Below are 19,681 nucleotides of genomic sequence, written 5' to 3'. Positions count from 1 at the left end.
TGGAATTATCCTCTGATACGCAAAGTTATTAAATAATTGCAAGTATTGACATGGTTAAAGTTTTACTCACTCCTGTAGCTCGATTATGTATATTAAATTGGTTTCACATTTCGACATATGTAAATGTCGCATTATGTTTAGATAATTTATTTTACTATAACAATATGAACTGTTTGTTGCGGATTTAAAAGCATCATTAGAGTGCATATGAAAGAGTCATTTCAAAGTAAAATAACCAAAAAAACAGAATATAAAACAGAGCCCTTCATTAGCATTCGTAATCTCCCCAATAACAAACTGAAGCCTGGAGGAAAAGTTAATGAGTGCAGGGATTATAACTGCAGAAAAATTTAAGAATTTGGAGGTATTCTATTTTAAAAACAGAAAGATTTGTAAGCATTTAAGAGAAAGCTTTACAGCAGAGTCTTTTCCAGAGGTGATAAAGAAAAGCATTTTTAGTAAAATGCTGTATTTCTGAAAGATTCAGTTCAGAATACAATCTTATAATTAAATTAATGCCATCAACAGGCTATCTTTACTTCTCCTAAACAAACACTTTTGCTCTAAAAAGTGCTTTTGAAGCATTTAATGAAATTGTTCTGTGCAGAGTAACTCTCAAGATGTGAGGCACAACACTTATGGCGAAGGCAAGAGTGGTAGGTGCACTTTTCTTCCCCCTCTTTCAAATCGCTGAATATTTAATTTTCAAAGGTTACGTTCTGTTTCTGAGGTAATTGCGAAAGGTATCGCGTTCTGTAAGGAGATACTTAGTTTTTTCAGAGTAAATGTTTGTGTGGAAGAATTTAAAGAGCATAATTGCGGGAATTTATGATTATCTCACATCATGGCTTTTACTATTCTTCGAAACGTGCTTCCATACTTTATTTTTTTAATCCTGTTGCTAATCATTTTGTTTCTCTCTCCCACAAAAGAAGAGCGTATTTAAGAATTAATGATGTTTTAAGTTCAAAACTCACTTTATAATTTATGATTGAATAGTTAAAAATAAGAGTGAGACAAATCTTAATTTTTTATTTAATGTAATGTAATTATCGAATAATTTTTTGATTAATTACAACACATATTTACCTGAAAATGATAATGCTCAACTTCATCAAGCTTCTATGATGGATAAATTATTTAACTGCAATTAATGGATTGCCAAAGCACTGGTAAACATACTGGTCTGTCTTCATCGTAATGGAGCATGTCTGGGATTTCTTAAACTAGGAATATAAAAAGCGCCAGCTTCCTTATAGAAGCTTTCAGGAGAAGCTTATAACTGTCTTCTTAAAAGAATAATATTTGATCTCACAGAACTTAAATTAATTTATTAATGGTAGATAAGGTATTATTAAATATTTATTAATGGTAGATAAGGTATTATTAATTAAGAACAGACGTCATTAACGTACTTATTAATGACAAGAACAGACATTGCGAAGAATGTATCTTCACAAGAGGAAATAATAAATCATTGAATACATCAAGATAGCAAAATGTTCATTTTAATGATTTTTAAACTTTATGTATTGTTTTGCACAAAAGCAATAAGTTAATATCAAAGCCGTATTTAGACTTGATAAGTCCCTAAGCTATTTGAGATATGAGATCTTTATAAGTGTGTTATACTATACATTCATACTATATTTGAACTTCTCTCAGGACCTTCAAGAAATTGGGGATCCTAAGCTATAGCTTGTCTAGCTCATACGTAAATTCGGCATTGGTTAATATAATTGAACTTCTTAAAAGAGTAATTTTTCGTTGTGAACCTTGTTAAAAATATAATGTGTTTTTTAATGGACAATTTATGTATGTTTTTCTGACTTGCAACGAAAGTTTAGTTTGATTTTAACGTTTTTAAATTATCCTTTAGTTTTTAACAGAAATTTTATATTTTGTATTGTTATTTTATATCGCTTCTGTGATTTTAAGGAAATAGCGCATCCTTTCGTCATGTACAAAAAGACCATTCATAAAATAATGGGAAAATGTAAATTTACTGGCATATGAATATAATTTCAATACGTTTAAAATTCTAATCTAAAAGGAAAATTACAAGTCTTTATGGATAACTAGAGAAGATTAAATATAAGCTATGGTGGACACTGAAGATATATACGAGACCATTTTTTACTTAAAAATTAGAGGAAATTAGAGCGACTGAACATGAAGAACATTTGGAATGTTTTTATTGGCAGAATTACGTAATAAATGTTATAGATATCAAAAGTATGTTGAGAGCATCAAGAGTATCAAAATATTTTTATGCATAAACTATCTCTGGTTTCGTAATTATTTTAGATACGCCTCAAGTGTGCACACGGAAATCCTTGAGAGACATTGTAAAATTTAAAATTAGGTAAAATAGCAGACATCAGTTGACGTAGCTTTTGAATAAAACTCTATCGATTTCAAAGGCATAAATCCCTGTTCTACGGGACAAAAAATGCTTCCGTCGGGAAAGCTATTCGTATCCAAAAGTAATATGATTCAAGGAAGCCTTTTGCTAAGTCAAGGAGTTCGGTTACAAGACATATTCATCACATTAGACATTAAATTTAGTCGAAGCTTCCAGAGAAAGTTTACTGAATGTTACTCATGCCAGTATTGCGTTGGCGTCTGTTGCATCAATTCGGACTGACTGACAAATAGCTGAAATCTGCAGATATGCTGATGCTAAAAAGCTTCTTATATTGAAATGGATGTTTTCGGAAATATAAAAGGGAAGTTCATAATCTTAATAATAATATTGATGAAACGCGTTTCGGAATGTGATGGTTTAGTTGATTTGAGCATGAAAAGCACGTAAGGGCTATCAGCCTAAAGGGACGGGTGCCTTAGTGAAAAGGGAAACTGGTTCGCATCTACGTTACACATTCGGAACTTGGTAAACTAAAAATGTTACTGTTTTGTAGAAAGGCACAACAATTTTGAAGTCTTTTAATTCATAGCGAAAACATCTTCAACCTTTATTAAAAATGCGCCGAATATCACTAGAGATGCACAGCTTTATAAAACTACCGAGCAACAAGATCTTGAATTTATTTGTCTTGCTGTGTACAAAATTTGTAATTAACAAATTTAAATTAAATGTGATTGCTTAGATTTCTCAAGTGTAATTTAGATACTAAATACCACGTGGAAGCTAAAAGCTTATCAGTACTGTATATTATTTTTTTAGAATTTGTTAGCATTCTTACAGCTCAGGAATTTTATGGTGAGGGCGTACGCAGAGTAGGTGAATTTGTCAACAGCTGGGAGGGCGGATAAATAGATTTACGGCTGACTCTGTGGCTGGTTAAGAATAAGAAAAGTTTTGCACCTCTTTTGTCAGTTAAAATTAGCGAGCTGAAGATTGCCTTTTTCTGAAACAGACAGAAGGATCAGGCCTTTTTAGATAAATTGCTTGTTTTTAACGGAAGAACAAGTGGGAGGTTTCTTAAAAAGAGAATGAAAGACAGTATTTAACTTCTTTATGTAAACATTATTATTTTTGAAAGAGAACCAGAGATTTGAGCCGTTTCGCTTGCGGAGGGTTTCGGTAATTCATGTTCGCTGATTCGGTTGCTTATAAATGGTTTCGAAATTGAGCCAAATTTAAAAAAAAGTTAAAAAAACTTTTTTGAGCTGACAATAATTCTAACGAAAGATTTATACATAAATTTTTCGGAAATTGTTCGGATAGATTTGATTTGAGAATGTAGCAGGGAAAAGAGAAAAGGAAGGGACAATTAACTTTACTGCGGGTCCTTCCCCGAAGTTTAAAAACTAACCCATTAGGTTAGAAAGGAATTTAAAATTTCTTAAGCTGCCGATAATTTTAAGGAGCGCGTTTATACCGAGATTTTTTACGGAGGCTGTTTGGATGAATTTGAGATTTCAGCAGAAAACAGAGAAGGAGGAGACAATTTGCTCCATTGTGGACACTTTCCCAATGTAAACGGCTCTGAATTCCCTTTTATTTCGAGTGAAAAAAGTAAGATACGTGGAGGTTGCTTTCTTCCCGAGCCGGGCTCCGGCTATTTCGGTTGTGTAATTGGAGAGAGCTCGATGCTCGAATGTCAGTTTGAAACACATGCACATGTGGGTTCCCTTATTCGTCGGAGGCTGTGCCATCCTTGAAAAGCAGTAAAGGATTTAATGACAGAATGGTTTTTGGCATTAAATCCTTTAATTTTGTTTTTTGAGGATTCGTAGCTGTTTTCATTTTGTTTTCCCGAGTACATCGATTAAATCCAATATGTTTGCAGTTTGTAGACGGGCTGCAACGCTGGTCAAGCCAGGAGGCTATTTTCGCAGCCTGGATCGATCGGAAAATCATAGTATTCATATGCACACTGATAGGTGTCAATTCCAAACTAAACCCCAACTTCCGTAAAGGTACCAAAAGATCCCATCAACGTGATTTGCGAGTGCGGCTTTTGAACTGAACTTCTACTGGTAGTGTGCGGTTACGTTAATTACTTATGGGCGTCTACAGCCTTTTTTTATTGCTTGATTTCTCAAGCGGAATCGTGTTACTCTGCCAAACAACTCCCCGCCCTGAAAAAAATAATTTTTTTTCTTATATCGTAGTCTCAATGATTTTTCTTCAAAATGCTTTCTTTTTTAAAAACTCAGTTATTGGAAATCATTCCTCACGGCAGCATAAAAGACACTCCGCTATTTTAAATAAACAAAGCAGACTTGTGATGCTCCATGTTATCCTCTCTACCGGCTTCAAAATTGATAGAAGATGAATGATATGTTTGAAAAGGAGAATATGCAAATCTATAAGAGATCGACGTAGTTGGTCATTTAATCACAATTTTTATTTGTTCTGCAAAAGCTATCAAGAAAGCTGCTTTGGTTAGATGAACTGGATTATCCTAAAGCCCTTCGCATTCATAACATTTATACTGCTTAGTTAATGACAGAATTCAAATTCAAGTCTTCTGACGCATTCACAATTCCAGTATCTTATTTTATTTCCGTTTCATTATACTTTTCCTCAGCCGATGTTTTTCTCAATTGCTATTTTCCTTTACGTTTGTTTTTGATTTGCTTTTCTGCTTTGTATCCAAATAAATATGGTAGTTGCTTCTCTATGTAGAAAATATATTTGCTTGTGAAGAAAGCATGCTTAAGCCTAATTCTTCTCGAAATTGATAGTTTCCCTCAAAATCTACTCCAATCTAAAATTTATTTTTTGCCAAATTTTAGACAAACATATATATATATATATATATATGTATATTATATATATATATATATATGTATATTATATGTATATATATATATATTTGTAATAATAAAAATCGATAGTCAAGAATACACTTAAAATTCTAACTGTATGTTCTTTTCATTATTAATGGCGATATTCTCTTATTTGAAAGTACGTGGAATTAAATTCACAGCCCCGTAGTCAAGTTGTTTTTCCCGCCTTTTCCACACGTACAGATATAAAATGCTCTGAAAATATTTAAAGAGAACTGGATTGGCTAACGAGGCTGACGTCATTTCTTTGCCTTTCCAGACGCTATAAAAGGACTCGCAAAGGAATATCGGGGGATTTTTCCTAAATGTCACGCTGCAGTAAACTTCATACAAAAAGTTATTAGTAATTCTTTTTATTTACTCCGGACATCTGATTTTGTAACTGCTATTTCAACTTATCGTCTGATAATTTAAGCTACGACAAAAGCTGGTACATCACACACATATATATAATAAATTCTATAGCGGAACGCAGGCGGTTGAATCCGTAATTAACAGTGAGAATTTTGAGGTCGTAGAATGCTGAAACGCCGATCCACAATGAATAAGAAATTTGGCAGGCAAGGCAGATTTATTCAATTTTTATTTCAGTAAACATGTTGCGGCCACAATGAAGTTGGCAGATTAATTGTGCCTATACCGAAATATTTTACATTTTAAGTAAATTTGCAGTAAAAGAGAGAGAGCAGACAGATAGCAGTCTAGCTATGTCAAAGCGTAGAAAAAAAATGCGTTGTGTGCAGGGTAAAATCTTTTGGTTCTCAGTGCATTTTTATTGGTAAGTTAATACTGCGTTAAAATTACTATTGTCTGTTTGAGTTTTAGTTCCATTTACACCATAATAATTACGTAAGAATCATATGACATGGATTAGTCTCGAAATGAGTTCACGGTGAGTTGAGAAATGAGTTTCCGTGGTTCGATTCCCGGCAAAGGCGTTTGCATATTTTTCATCTTGCCTGCTTCCTAAAAATCCTAATGTCTCTACGTGCTAATTTAATCTTTTACATATTCTTTATTTTTCTTACATATTCCTCCCTCAAGGCGAAAAAGGCGTAGCGACAAAGAAATCTTTTTAAAGAAGAAGGTTTAAAGCACCAGCAAATGAAGAAAAACCTAAAATCATAAAATTTTGATCAATACAATTAATTAAGTAACTATTATTTTTATTTCAGTAAACATGTTGCGGCCACAATGAAGTTGGCAGATTAATTGTGCCTATACCGAAATATTAAAAAAGTATAAATTTTTGATATCAATTTTTAAAATCAAATTTAATTTTTAGAGTCCTTTTAAATTTTTCAGGATTCCAGTCCAAAAAACCTTTTTGTTTGAGAGTTCACATAATCATAATTCTTCAGGTAAGGATCTTCTTATCACAGAGTATCACAAATAAAAACTTTTGCACAGTCATTACTTATAATTCAATGTAACACACATAAATATTTATAATACTAATTTCCATATTGATAAATTATATTTTAACATTCTAAATATAATAGGAATAACATTTTCAGAAATTATTGTTTCACCGTTATTATCTTTCATTTGAAATTCCTGATTTTACAACACTGGAAGGCCTAGCAGGACTTCTAATCAAACATATCCATCAATAGGGCTATCCTCTTGAGCTAAGCAGTGTGTTCTTCACTAGTTGCTCAGAGATGCTTGGACAAGTTACTTGAAAAGGCCTCTGTTCCTTGTATTAGGTAACTGGAACTGCACTAATATATTCTCTAATAAAAAAGTATAATATATTATCTTATATGAAGAGGGTGAAAGGAACAGCTTTACAAAGGTGTGGTGTTGCTGGCCGTGATCGTATAAAAGTAATTATACTAAGAATATCAAATGCGAATTAATTCCACGTAAATAGTTAAACTAAAAATTTAGTGGTTAATACATTGCAAGATTTTTAATAATAAGAATAAAATGACTTACCCAATAAGGCATGCATGAGTCAGTAGCTCTCTTTTAAATATACATTTATTAAATCACAAAAACACACTTTTCTTGATTAGCCTATATTCGATATGTTATAAGAAAAAAACACATTCATGAATGCCCTTCGGCATGTCCTACTCGTTAGTCCCACGGGACTGTCACAGCGTTCATTTTTTTTCTGTATACTGTAATTCCTAACCCTCTAGCATCACTGGCCCATTACTTATCAGCATCTTGCAAGAAGCTTAATTAATATGCAGTGCAATTACTCGCGATAGAAGAGAGCAGATTGCTTGTAAATAGGATTGAATTTGGCGCACATGGTCGTCTCTTCGAAACATCCAATTGTCAGGATTATACACGTTGAGACACAGCACAGGAACAATTTTTACCTCGCAGCCTAATCAGTAAAGTTTACCTGACTTCTTATATTCTTCGTACAAGATCATATTTTCTCCTCCATCTTATGAAAGAATGTCAGCTCGATTACATGTTGTTTTACAGTAGACGATGGCGAGAGCTGTGTGTGTGGCGAAAACCAACACACGCGTTGAAACGACGTCAGGCAGCAAGCGGGGAACGAGGGAAAGAGAGCGAGAGACAAACCAGTCCTTCCAGTTATTATCCACTGCGACGCACGTGGCAGGGCGCGATAACGATTCAAGAATCGATAAAGCCACCGTGTTCACTGTGAGAGTTCTGTGTTCTCACATTCCCTCCGGCCGAAGAAAAAAAATTTGTCCGATCACGGGACAAATGCAATCCCTCTCTGCTGGATACACTTGAACTTTCATCAGCATCACATACACATTTCACACCAATCTTTATATCATTTGCAAAGGCACTGCACTTTTATCATTTCGTTGGCACTGTATAAACTTTTCACATTACATGCACACAGTTGAGCTCTCGTATGCACTATACACACATAATTCACATTAATTTTTCACATTGCTTGTGAAGAAAAACACAGCACTTTAAATACTTTGTGATACACATTTTTTTACATTCTTAAATTAGTATTATTCTTTTACGTACTCATGCATGTCTACTCTTACCTAAAATATCACCACAGATGTGATTCCATAAAAGAAATTTTGACATCTATAATTTATAACTCACATGTGATAAAATCAATTTATCAACTACTAATGATATTGCATTTTCAATTTGATGTTACTCCTCTTAACCATTGTTTACCTTTGTTTACATTATCTCATTCTTTACATTTTAGAATCACATGCACTATTTCATTACTTAGCTACTTTTATCATTTGATCATATTCATTTCACATATATATTTCATATACCAATGTGTCATGACATTGTTACAAGCTACATTTGCATTATATCCACTACTAAATTACATACCTTCAATTTGATTCAGCAGTAAGACAAGGAGATTAGCACAACACTCTTTCTTTTTTAATCTGCTACCTAGTAATCAATGAGACCCTGCATAGTACAATTCAATTCTTCTGGTACATGGACCAGCCAACCCTACCAAAATCGTGAAATTAGAGCTTTATTACACTAAATTGACCCATACCACACATGATCACCATCCATTATCTAGCTTGTACACATGCTACATTCTTATCATAATCACAACTTCTTTACACTTTTTTTTTTGATTTGCTGATCTACAATTTACAATTGTGTTACACTCCTAATCCTCATTTTGTGTTGAATCTATTCTTGAAGGCTTTTGTAAAAACAATTTACTTACGTGAACTTTAGTGGTTTTATTATCTAATTGTATTATATAATTATAATTTCGTAGCTTTTTAATGATCTCATATGGCCCCTTGTATTTTGGATGTAGCACCCTTCTATCAGAAAATTCCTGCATAAAAACTTTATCCCCTGATTTCAATTCTGGAATTTTTCTCCCTTTCAAATATTTTTTTTGCACAATTAAAGTATTCATCCTCATTTAATTTTACTTGTTGCTTATCTCTATTCAATTGTTCCTTTAGTCTTTTGGAATATGCCTGGAAATCTTCTGCTAATTTAAGAGGATCATTGCTATCTATGGGAGTATTTAATGTTCTACCAAAAAATAATTCTGCTGGTGAAAATTGAGTTACAGAATGTTTAGCATTATTATAATACAGTTTAAACATCAGTACTTTTTGTGGCCATTCAAATATTTTGTTTGATATTGCTGCAATTGATTCTTTCATTACCCTGTGAACTCTTTCAATCAACCCATTGGACTGTGGATAATAAATTGAACTTTTTATGTGTTCTATTTTAAGCAATTTAAAAAATTGATTAAATTCTGTGGAACAAAAATAGGAACCGTTGTCTGATAACAAAATTTTTGGAATGCCAAATCTGGCAAAATAATCATTTAAAGATTTTATGATGGATTGAGAAGTGCAGTTGTTTAACGGAACTGTTTAAATATCTGGAATAATGATCAATGATAGTGCGTACATAAAACTTATTATCTGTGGATCTTGGCAGTTTACCAACTATGTCTATAGCTATCATCTCTCCAGGAGCAAGATCTTTCTTAGGAATTAGACGTGGCAGAGTGTTATGAGGTCTAGACTTGTTTTGTAAGCAATCTGAACAATTTTCTACAAAACTTTTCGTATCGCTGTACATACCTTTCCAATAATACTTTGCCTTTACAAACTCATATGTCTTTTGAATACCAAAGTGAGGCGCATGAACTGTCTGTAATACATCTTTAATTAATGCCTTAGGAATTAGAATTTTATTCTGGATACTTCTGTCTTTCTTTCTAATATTTACAGGTTTTAATTTTATCATTACTACATCTGTATGACTATCAATAAAATATTGTTCTACACTTTCTTTGTGGTTATCCTGGAATTTTTTTATAATTGATTTTATGTCTGGATCACTTTGCTGTTTACTAATTATGTTTTGAAATAGACAAATTATCATTGGTCTTAAATATATTTACATTGTTTTCCACTACATCCTCTGAAACTCTTGACAAGTAATCTGCTGGGTTTTTTAAACCAGGAATATGGTCCATCGTGTATTGAAATTCCTGTAAATATAACAACCAGCGTGCTACAATATCTGGCTGTTTGTCAAGACTATTATGGAAAGTCAGAGGTTTAGCATCAGTTAATATTGTAAATTTTTTTTCCATACAGATGTTCGTGAAATTGCTTTACTGATCTGAAGATTGCATAAAGTTCTCTCCTAATTGAAGGATATCTAGCCTCAGCAGGTGTTAAAACTTTTGAGTAAAATTGTACTGGGAAAAACTTACCATCATTTTTTTTGCATTAATATGCCACATTTTCTTGATTAGCCTATATTTGATATGTTATAAGAAAAAAACACATTCATGAATGCCCTTCGGCATGTCCTACTCGTTAGTCCTACGGGACTGTCACAGCGTTCATTTTTTTTCTGTATACTGTAATTCCTAATCCTCTAGCATCGCTGGCCCATTACTTATCAGCATCTTGCAAGAAGCTTAATTAATATGCAGTGCAATTACTCGCGATAGAAGAGAGCAGATTGCTTGTAAATAGGATTGAATTTGGCGCACATAGTCGTCTCTTCGAAACATCCAATTGTCAGGATTATACACGTTGAGTCACAGCACAGGAACAATTTTTACCTCGCAGCCTAATCAGTAAAGTTTACCTGACTTCTTATATTCTTCGTACAAGATCATATTTTCTCCTCCATCTTATGAAAGAATGTCAGCTCGATTACATGTTGTTTTACAGTAGACGATGGCGAGAGCTGTGTGTGTGGCGAAAACCACCACACGCGTTAACACGACGTCAGGCAGCAAGCTGGGAAAGAGGGATAGAGAGAGAGAGACAAACCAGTCCTTCCAGTTTTTATCCACTGCGACGCACGTGGCAGGGCGCGATAACGATTCAAGAATCGATAAAGCCACCGTGTTCACTGTGAGAATTCTGTGTTCTCACAAAAGGAAGTACTCCCTCAACATAACCTATACGTAACATAAATCACTCATAAATTTTAATATGTATTTACCATAATTTCATATTATTTATCTGTATTAATTTCAGTTTTTTAATGTTTTCAAGACAAATGCTGAAGAAATTCATAAAATATAAAATTTTCAAACAATAATTTCATTATTAAAATATTGCAAAAATGCGAAAATATAAATTCGGATACATTTTAAATAATAATACAAAAATATCAATCGTATTTCCTAAATAAAATCTTAAAATTTTTTTTCTTTTTATCAAATCGAGTATTTTTTAACTCAGACATACAAACTACAATATAAATAAATCATAAAAGTTTTTAATTAATGACTTTCTTCTCAAAATGATTTAAACAAAATATTACTATCTCTAAATCATAATACAATTATTATAAATATAATATTATTTTAAAATTTATAATAATTTACACGATGAAAAAACATTGGGTTTTGGAATTTAATAGCGCTTTAACATCTCTTTTGTAGATATTCCATTCTTTGAATGAGATGAGTACTGAAAACGCAAACGATCTTAAAGCACTATTTCGCATTTCACATTTCAGTGATAAAGGTTCTCGATCTTGCCAAGCACTTTAGATGTTTAATTTACTTTTACACCATGATCGGATGTTCATAAATATTGCGAATATTTGAAGAAAACAAGAAGTTTTAATCACATTTCACTACTCTGCAACACTGATCCAATGACCTTGACTCGAAACAATTTTTCTCCTCTGCTTCAAAGGAGTGCACCTGGATGTCGTACTTTATTTTCCTCTTTCGATTTTTGAACTTGTAGGTTCTGGCCATAAATTTTGTTTTTCCTTTGCACATTGAAGTTTGAAGAGGTAGTTGGTTAATGCAGACACTGCGATGACCATTCGACAAGTTAGCACAGGTACAGGGTGTCCATAATTAAACTTGAAATTTGCGAGCAGTCTGCCGCAAAAACTATGCAACAGAATTGCATGAACATTGGATGCAGAATGAAATGATGAGAATTTTATCGAGGGAAAAATACGAGTTTCAGAAACTATCACTAGATGGCAGTGTGCACTGTAAACTAATGGCATATGAAAATGTCGTAGCCACAGTAACCCTGTGTGCGCCCAGCAACCCTATAAAGATACGAGAGGCGGACCGCAGTCATATTCGTTTCAATGAAGATGATGTTGACTCTCCAGAAACGTGCTTTACTGGTGAAATTGCTTTGCCAAAACGGAGATTCTGGTACTCTAAGCTTTGCGAAATTTCGATCATTAAAGCGGTTACGAAAAGGTCGACTCACTAGTCAAGGATTAACAAACATGATTAGGAAATCTGAAGCAACAGGAATATTGGGAGTTCAGCCAGGAAGGAGAAGAAAGTGTGTTGCAGCACAGGTAGTAGATGATGTAGCGAAGCAAGTGGAAGAAGACAGATCGCAAACCATCGGCAGCACTAGCTTTCGGCGTATTGCAGCATCTGTTCACCAACCTCGTTCCACGGTTCATATGATTCTTCAGAAGGTCTTACGCTGCTATTCCTATAAACTGTCGCTAGTGCAGAAGCTCTTATCAGCTTATCTGTATAGTCGACAATCGACAAACTTTTTCATTACGCTTTCTTGCGCGAGTTGAGTTCCAGAATGAATGGCCATGGAAAGTTTTGTGGACGGACGAGGCCCACTTTGAGATGGAAAATGTGGTTAACACGCACAATTGCCGTATTTGGGCTGCTACAAACCCATGTAATGGTTTGGTGCGGCTTTACTGCAAACTTCATTGTGAGTCCGTTTTTTTCTGAAAGGCACAGCGCCTCAGGGCCTGTGACATGCACCGTTACCGGTCAACGATGCGCTTCATTATCGGAGCAATCCGTTATTCCGGCTCTTCAGGCAAGGCGACGTGATACAACCGCAGTTTTTATGCAGAATGGTGCTCCTCCACACATCGCCCGTTGTGTGAAACAAGTGTCCCGCCGACATTTCGGTGACGACAGAAACATCAGCTGGCAATTTCCTCCAGCTTGGCCTCCTAGATCCCCCCAACTTGAATACTTGCGATTGTTGGCTGTGGCGATACCTCAAGGTCATGGTCTACCGTGATCCTATCACACCTCTATCCGACCTTAAAGAAAGCATAGAACGCCATGTGCGAATATTCCACGGTTCATGCTACTTTCAACAGTCGAACATGTGATTTTACGCTTCCAGATGGTAGCAAACAAAGGTGGACATCATATCGAGTAAACTTTTGTACATTATTTATATATTCTCAGTAAAGCTATGATACGCCACCTAGGAGTGATTTTTGAAACACATTTTTTTTTCACGATAAAATTCCCATCATTTCATTCTGCCATTACCCAATTTTCATGCAATTCCGCTGTATAGTTTTTGCTACAGACTACTCGCAAATTTCCAGTTTAATTATGGACAACTTTTACATATCCTACCGACTCTGTTGTAATAGTACATATAGTAGATATATAAATATAGTAGTAGATATATAAATATAGTAGTAGATATATAAAATAGTAGATATATAAATATTAATAGTAAATATATAAAATATCTATAAAATAAAAAAAGTGTTTTGTTTTCTATTCATTTCAGTGAGGGATTTTTCTGCTGTTTTGTGTGTACTTTATTATTGCTCAGTTAATTTAGTTTGATTTTCTGCATTGTTTATCATGCCCTCATCCGTCAATCGTTTCACTAAATTACGCCTGAAACGGCAAAAATTCCTGAATCATCTTGACTTTTTACTTAAATGTAAATGTAAAAAATTGATCCCCAATTTTATTCAAATCAAATCTAATCAAAAACCTTCGAGTCGCGTTTCAAGAATTCTGTTAAATTGCAAACTTGCCTTATTTCGGTCCGTGATAAGGGATACACGTCAACAATTGTCCAAAATTGAACATGAACTCTATAAGCTTCATCTGGAACTCGCTAAAACATATCCAAAATTCACTGCCCTTGAACAAAAGTCTTGGTCTATAACGGAGAATGCAGTTAACCGTCATAAAAACACCCTTGCAGTTAAATTCCAAAAACTTCTTTTACAGTCTTCCAGTCCAAGTAGTTCAAAAAATCTTCCCATTGTAAACATCAAGCCAATAGTTAATAATTCTAATGTTAGTCTTTCAGAAGAACAAGAGAGAATTATAAAATATAATTTTAACTTCTCACAAACCTGTAAACCCTCGATTCCAAAGATTTTGGCTCCTATCGAAAAAGCTTTCAAGTTCAGTAAAGTTTCAGATTCACAGAAAGAAATGATTAGGCATCTTATCGCTCATAATGTGAAATTCAATAATAAACCTTTGAAACCAAATCTAACTGCGAGAGAAAGAGCTACAATGCGCGAGATTCATTCTAACCCGGATATTGTCATTTCAAAGGCCGACAAAGGTGGCCAGATAGTCGTCATGGATAAGAACACTTACATCGATGGTGTCACTAAACTCTTAAACGAAGGACCATATAATCCGATCCCTAAAGATCCTTCACCTTCGGACTTATCCAAAATAAAAACTGCGATCAAATCTTCGCAAATCATTTCAAGCAACTTAAAACATTCGCTTATCCCATCTGTTGCGAATTGTGCCAGATTATATGCTCTTCCCAAAATTCATAAAAGTGGTATTCCTTTCCGCCCTATTGTATCAAATTTAGGTACTGCCTCGTATCCATTAGCTAAATATTTAGTTTCTAGATTTTCCACTCTATTAGACAATAACATTTACACCATAAAAAATTCAATAGAGTTTGTAAAAAAGGTTAAAAACATTTCTCCTCGTAATTTACTCATGGTTTCTTTTGATGTAAAATCATTATTCACCAATGTCTCAGTGGAAGGTGCATTAAGATGTCTAGAAACCAGACTTCGCGAATTTCTTTTCTCTTGCATCGAAATTGATGAGCTAATTTCTCTCACTCAACTCTGTTTGAAACAAACACATTTTGTTTTCCAAAATAAATATTACAAGCAAACTGAGGGATTAGTCATGGGAAGCCCCCTCAGTCCCATCCTGGCTGATATCTACATGCATTATTATGAATCAAAATTATTTGAAACTTTAAACTTCCCGGCATGGTTCCGCTACGTAGACGATACTTTTACCCTGTTTGAAGGTAATAAAGATGATTTAAATAGAGTTCTTTCAACAATGAATTCTATTGATCCTGCTATTCAGTTCACTTTTGAACTTGAGACTTGCAATTCTCTTCCGTTTCTCGACATTCTGGTCACACGTAACACATCCAACTTCAGTACTACAGTTTACCGTAAACCTTCATCGGTTTGCCTTCCACCACACTTTAAATCATGTCATCCGACTAAACAAAAGTTAGCTGCATTTTACTCCTATGTTTTCCGTGCTCTTCAAGTTTGCTCCTACAAACTAGCCCTTGATGAAGAACTAAATTATTTAAAAGCAATAGCTATTGACAGGGGCTTTTCACCCAACATTATTAATCAAGCAGTTAAAAAATTCTCATCTCAACACACTAAAAGCCACACTCTTATTTTAGGAGATTATAAAAATTCTGTTGTCATTCCCTTCTTTCCATCAATTAGCTATAAAGTTGCACATATTTTGCAGGAATTTAACTTTCGGGTTGTTTACTCTCCCATCAATAAAATTCCAACTTCTATACTCAAGGACCCCATTCCGGATATGAATTCCTGGGGTATTTATAGGATTCCTTGCCAGTGCGGTTTAATTTACATTGGCCAAACTAAGAGAGCCTTAAAATTTCGCGTCAAAGAACATGAGGCATATGTTAGAAAAAAGGAAACACAGAAGTCTTCTGTTGCTCAACATTGCTGGTCCGAAAATCACACTTTCAATTTTTCTGCTGCCAAAATTATTCAAAAAACATCTTCCATTGGAGAACTGGATTTTCTAGAGGCATTTCACATTCATAAAAATCTTTCTGTTCTAGTTAACGATCCTAATTCCAATCCAAATTTGCCTTCGGCTTTTAGAGAAATTATGTTTTAGTTCTGGTTTCGCCAACAGATGGCGCCACTTGCTTATTCTTGTCCAGGCTTTCTTATCTTATCTAAACATTATTTCCTATCTTGTTCATTTGCGGTTATGCAGCTGAAGATGATGGTTCGGTAAAACCATCGAAACTAGTCCTGTGAAAATTTTGTAAATTAACGCTGATTTTTGTTGTTTGACTTCTGAATTAGTAAAAAAAGTGTGTTTGTTCATCTACAAGCTTGAAAAGTTTTAATGTCCAATGAAGATGATTTAATGCTTAAAGATATCAACATTACACCGGGAAGCGTCCATGTCCTGTGATAATTTGATTAAGATCCAGGCAGCATGAAAAACATTTATTATATGTAGGGATCAAATTATAACTGTAATCCTTTTTTCTATCAGACTCATTCCAATCCTTTTTCCACATATCAATATAAAATTGTTTTATTTTATTTACAAGAATTCTTCTGGATGGTTGGACAATGGAACACTCCCCGGATTCGCCCAAAACTGCCTCCTTGGCCAACACATCGGCCCTTTCATTACCCAAAATCCCAACATGGGACTTAACCCATTTAAATTTCACAACATGAATTTTGGTGATTTCTTCATAGAGACATTTAATATCAACAACTAATGAGTTTTTACATTCGTAATTTTTTAAGGCCTGGAGACCAGACAGACAATCACTATAAATTGATATTTTATAATGTATAAATAAGTTATCCCTTATCCATCTCAAAGCATAAAAAATAGCTGTCAATTCTGCCAGGAACACTGAATTAAAATTTTCCAATTTAATTTTATCATTGTAAATTTCAGTACCATAGTAATATACAACATAAGAAAAACCTATCTTACCATCGATTCCAGAACCATCTGTAAAAATGTCAATTTAACCAAATTCAACAAAATGAAATTCATAATCAATAATAACTCTTTTAGCAGGGTGTATACAATAAGGATCCAAGTTATAAAAAGCAGTACAACAAGCAAAAAATTCCTCATAATGAATAAAATCAATCTTATTAGTAGATAATAAAAATTTATCGTAATAATACCTATAAAATATAGAAAGAGGCGGTGTGCCGGCCAAGATGCAGAGAATTTCGGATGGAGTAGTTTTGAAACACCTAGTCAGTGACAGAAGCCAGGGCCGCTGAATTGTTATTAACTTATTCCTTATTTTTTGGAGTTCCGCCGCCCTAGAGCCCCAACTACCTATTCCATACATTATTATGATAACAGCATTATAAATCATTCTGAGTATATTTCTTTTAGTAATCAATACTTTTTTTGGAAAATTTCTTTTATAAAATAATAAAATTGCATCAGATTTCTTCTGAATTTCTTTAAAATGAAGTTCGAAATTTAATTTATCATCTATAATTACACCCAAATATTTCATGTGATCTACTCTTTTCAACAGGGTACCATAAAATCTTAGCCTGGGTGGTCTAGTATTTTTGCCGGCCCTAGGGAAAAACATATATGAAGTCTTTCGCAAATTAAAAATCAACTTCTCATCCTCGGCCCAGTTCTTTAGAATATCACTCACCAGTTGAAAACGCTGTTCTAATTTTTCTAAAGATACATCATATACTACATATAAAATATCGTCTGCATAGCAGATCACATTTACGCATTCAGGAAGAGAAACATTTAATAACTTAAAAATAACGGCGCTCCAGAGCAGCGGAGCACTAGGCGAGCCTGAGGGCATCCTTTATACACATTTTTAAAAATTTTAAAATCAGCATCATAAGAAAATACAACCTTTCTGTTATTAAAATAATTACACAAAATTGCAAAAATATTTTTAGGTATTTTAAAATTCTCAAGGGTGGAGAGCAATGAATTCCATATAACAGAATCAAAAGCCTTTGAAACGTCGAAAGAAACAATTATCACATGAAAATCTTTCTTCTTTTGAACTATAGTGTTTGTTAAATCATAAAGTGCATCATTTGTTGACCTCCCCGAAACAAAACCGAACTGTCTATTTGAAATAAAATTATTCTCCAAGAAAAAATGATATAACCTATTGGTAAGCAATTTGTCCAGAACTTTTCCAAAGAATTTCAATAAACAAATAGGTCTAACTGCCTGGTCACCCTTTGGAATGAATATTACTCTTGAGATCTTCCACACTCCCGGAAAAATCGACAAACTAAAACATTTATTATAAAGTAGAACGAAAAATTTCTCAAAATTTTTAAATAAACATTTAACCATAACAGCATGTATACAGTCAATTCCAGGAGCACTTTTATTTCTCAATTTTCCCACAACATAACGAATCTCATCTATAGAAAATAAAACATCATCAGCACCACAGTTTGGAGATGTTAAAAGTTCATCTTTAACAATACCATCTTCAGGATTTCCACAATCAAAGTTTTCCATAAAATAATCCCTAATAACATGAGAAAATTCATCAGTACTCTGCTAATCTTTCCTTATAATCACGTGGAAAGGTCTAGATTTACGTGTTGCCGATCGAAAGTAGCAATCATAGTAGTTTTTATTATCCAAAAAATGCTTCATCTTATATTCATATTTTGTCTTTTTAATCTTTTTTCGATAGAGAGCCATTTCCTTTTTATATAATATTTTTCTTTCTCTTCGAGTGTCTTCATCAATTTGTCTAACTTGATAATGTTTTCTTAAAGCCCTTATTCTTCGTTTACATCTCTGTAAATCAGCGTTCCACCAATATGTCATCTCTACTTTCATTTTACGTAAAATTAGATGTTTCTTAGCATTCTTTACTATTAAGTTTTCAAATTCCTCAACAAATTCATCAAGGATAACAGGATCATAAATTCCATCCAATCTTTTTCTCATCTGATCTATATTTGGTTTTAGTTTTCTGAAAAATTTATTCAGTCTATAAATATTCTTTGTGAACACAATATTTTTATAATATATTGGCTGGACATCACAGATTTCAAAAGAGACATACCGGTGATCGCTTAAACTTTCCTCTTTATAAATCTTCAGTTCGGTATTAAATGTCGATAATGAGGAAGAACCTAGGATTAAATCTGTCCAACCCTCCCCGACAGCAGATACAAAAGTTGGTAAAGAGTCCATTTGATTAAATAAAATCATATCATTCTGTATTATAAAATCCGTAGTTAAAGATTCCCGATTATCAACTATTCTTGCCCCCCCGGTTAAAATTTTTGGAATTAAAATCACCAATAATAATAAAATACTTATACATTTCCAAAACCTGTTCCAACCTTGTTAAATGTAAATGTAAATTTTCTGCAGGGGAGAAATAAACGGACACAATTCCTAAAACAAACTGATCCATCCTTAAAGAAATGGCTATAATTTCATTCATTTTACAATAACGACAATAAATTCACTTTCATCGACAATAAATTCACTTTCATCATTTGTGACAATAATGGCTGATCTGCCTTTCTCATCATATACCGCTCTCCACCCTTTATATAAATATGGCATCTTATCATTTATAAAATAAGGCTCTTGCACTGTAATCAAATCAAAATTTTTATC

Source organism: Stegodyphus dumicola, chromosome 5 (genome assembly GCF_044657685.1).
Source record: "Stegodyphus dumicola isolate Sdum_Otavi_A_Nest chromosome 5, ASM4465768v1".
Classification (NCBI taxonomy): domain Eukaryota; kingdom Metazoa; phylum Arthropoda; class Arachnida; order Araneae; family Eresidae; genus Stegodyphus; species Stegodyphus dumicola.
The sequence above is the reverse complement of the archived record's forward strand: the minus strand, read 5'-3'. Positions refer to the sequence as shown.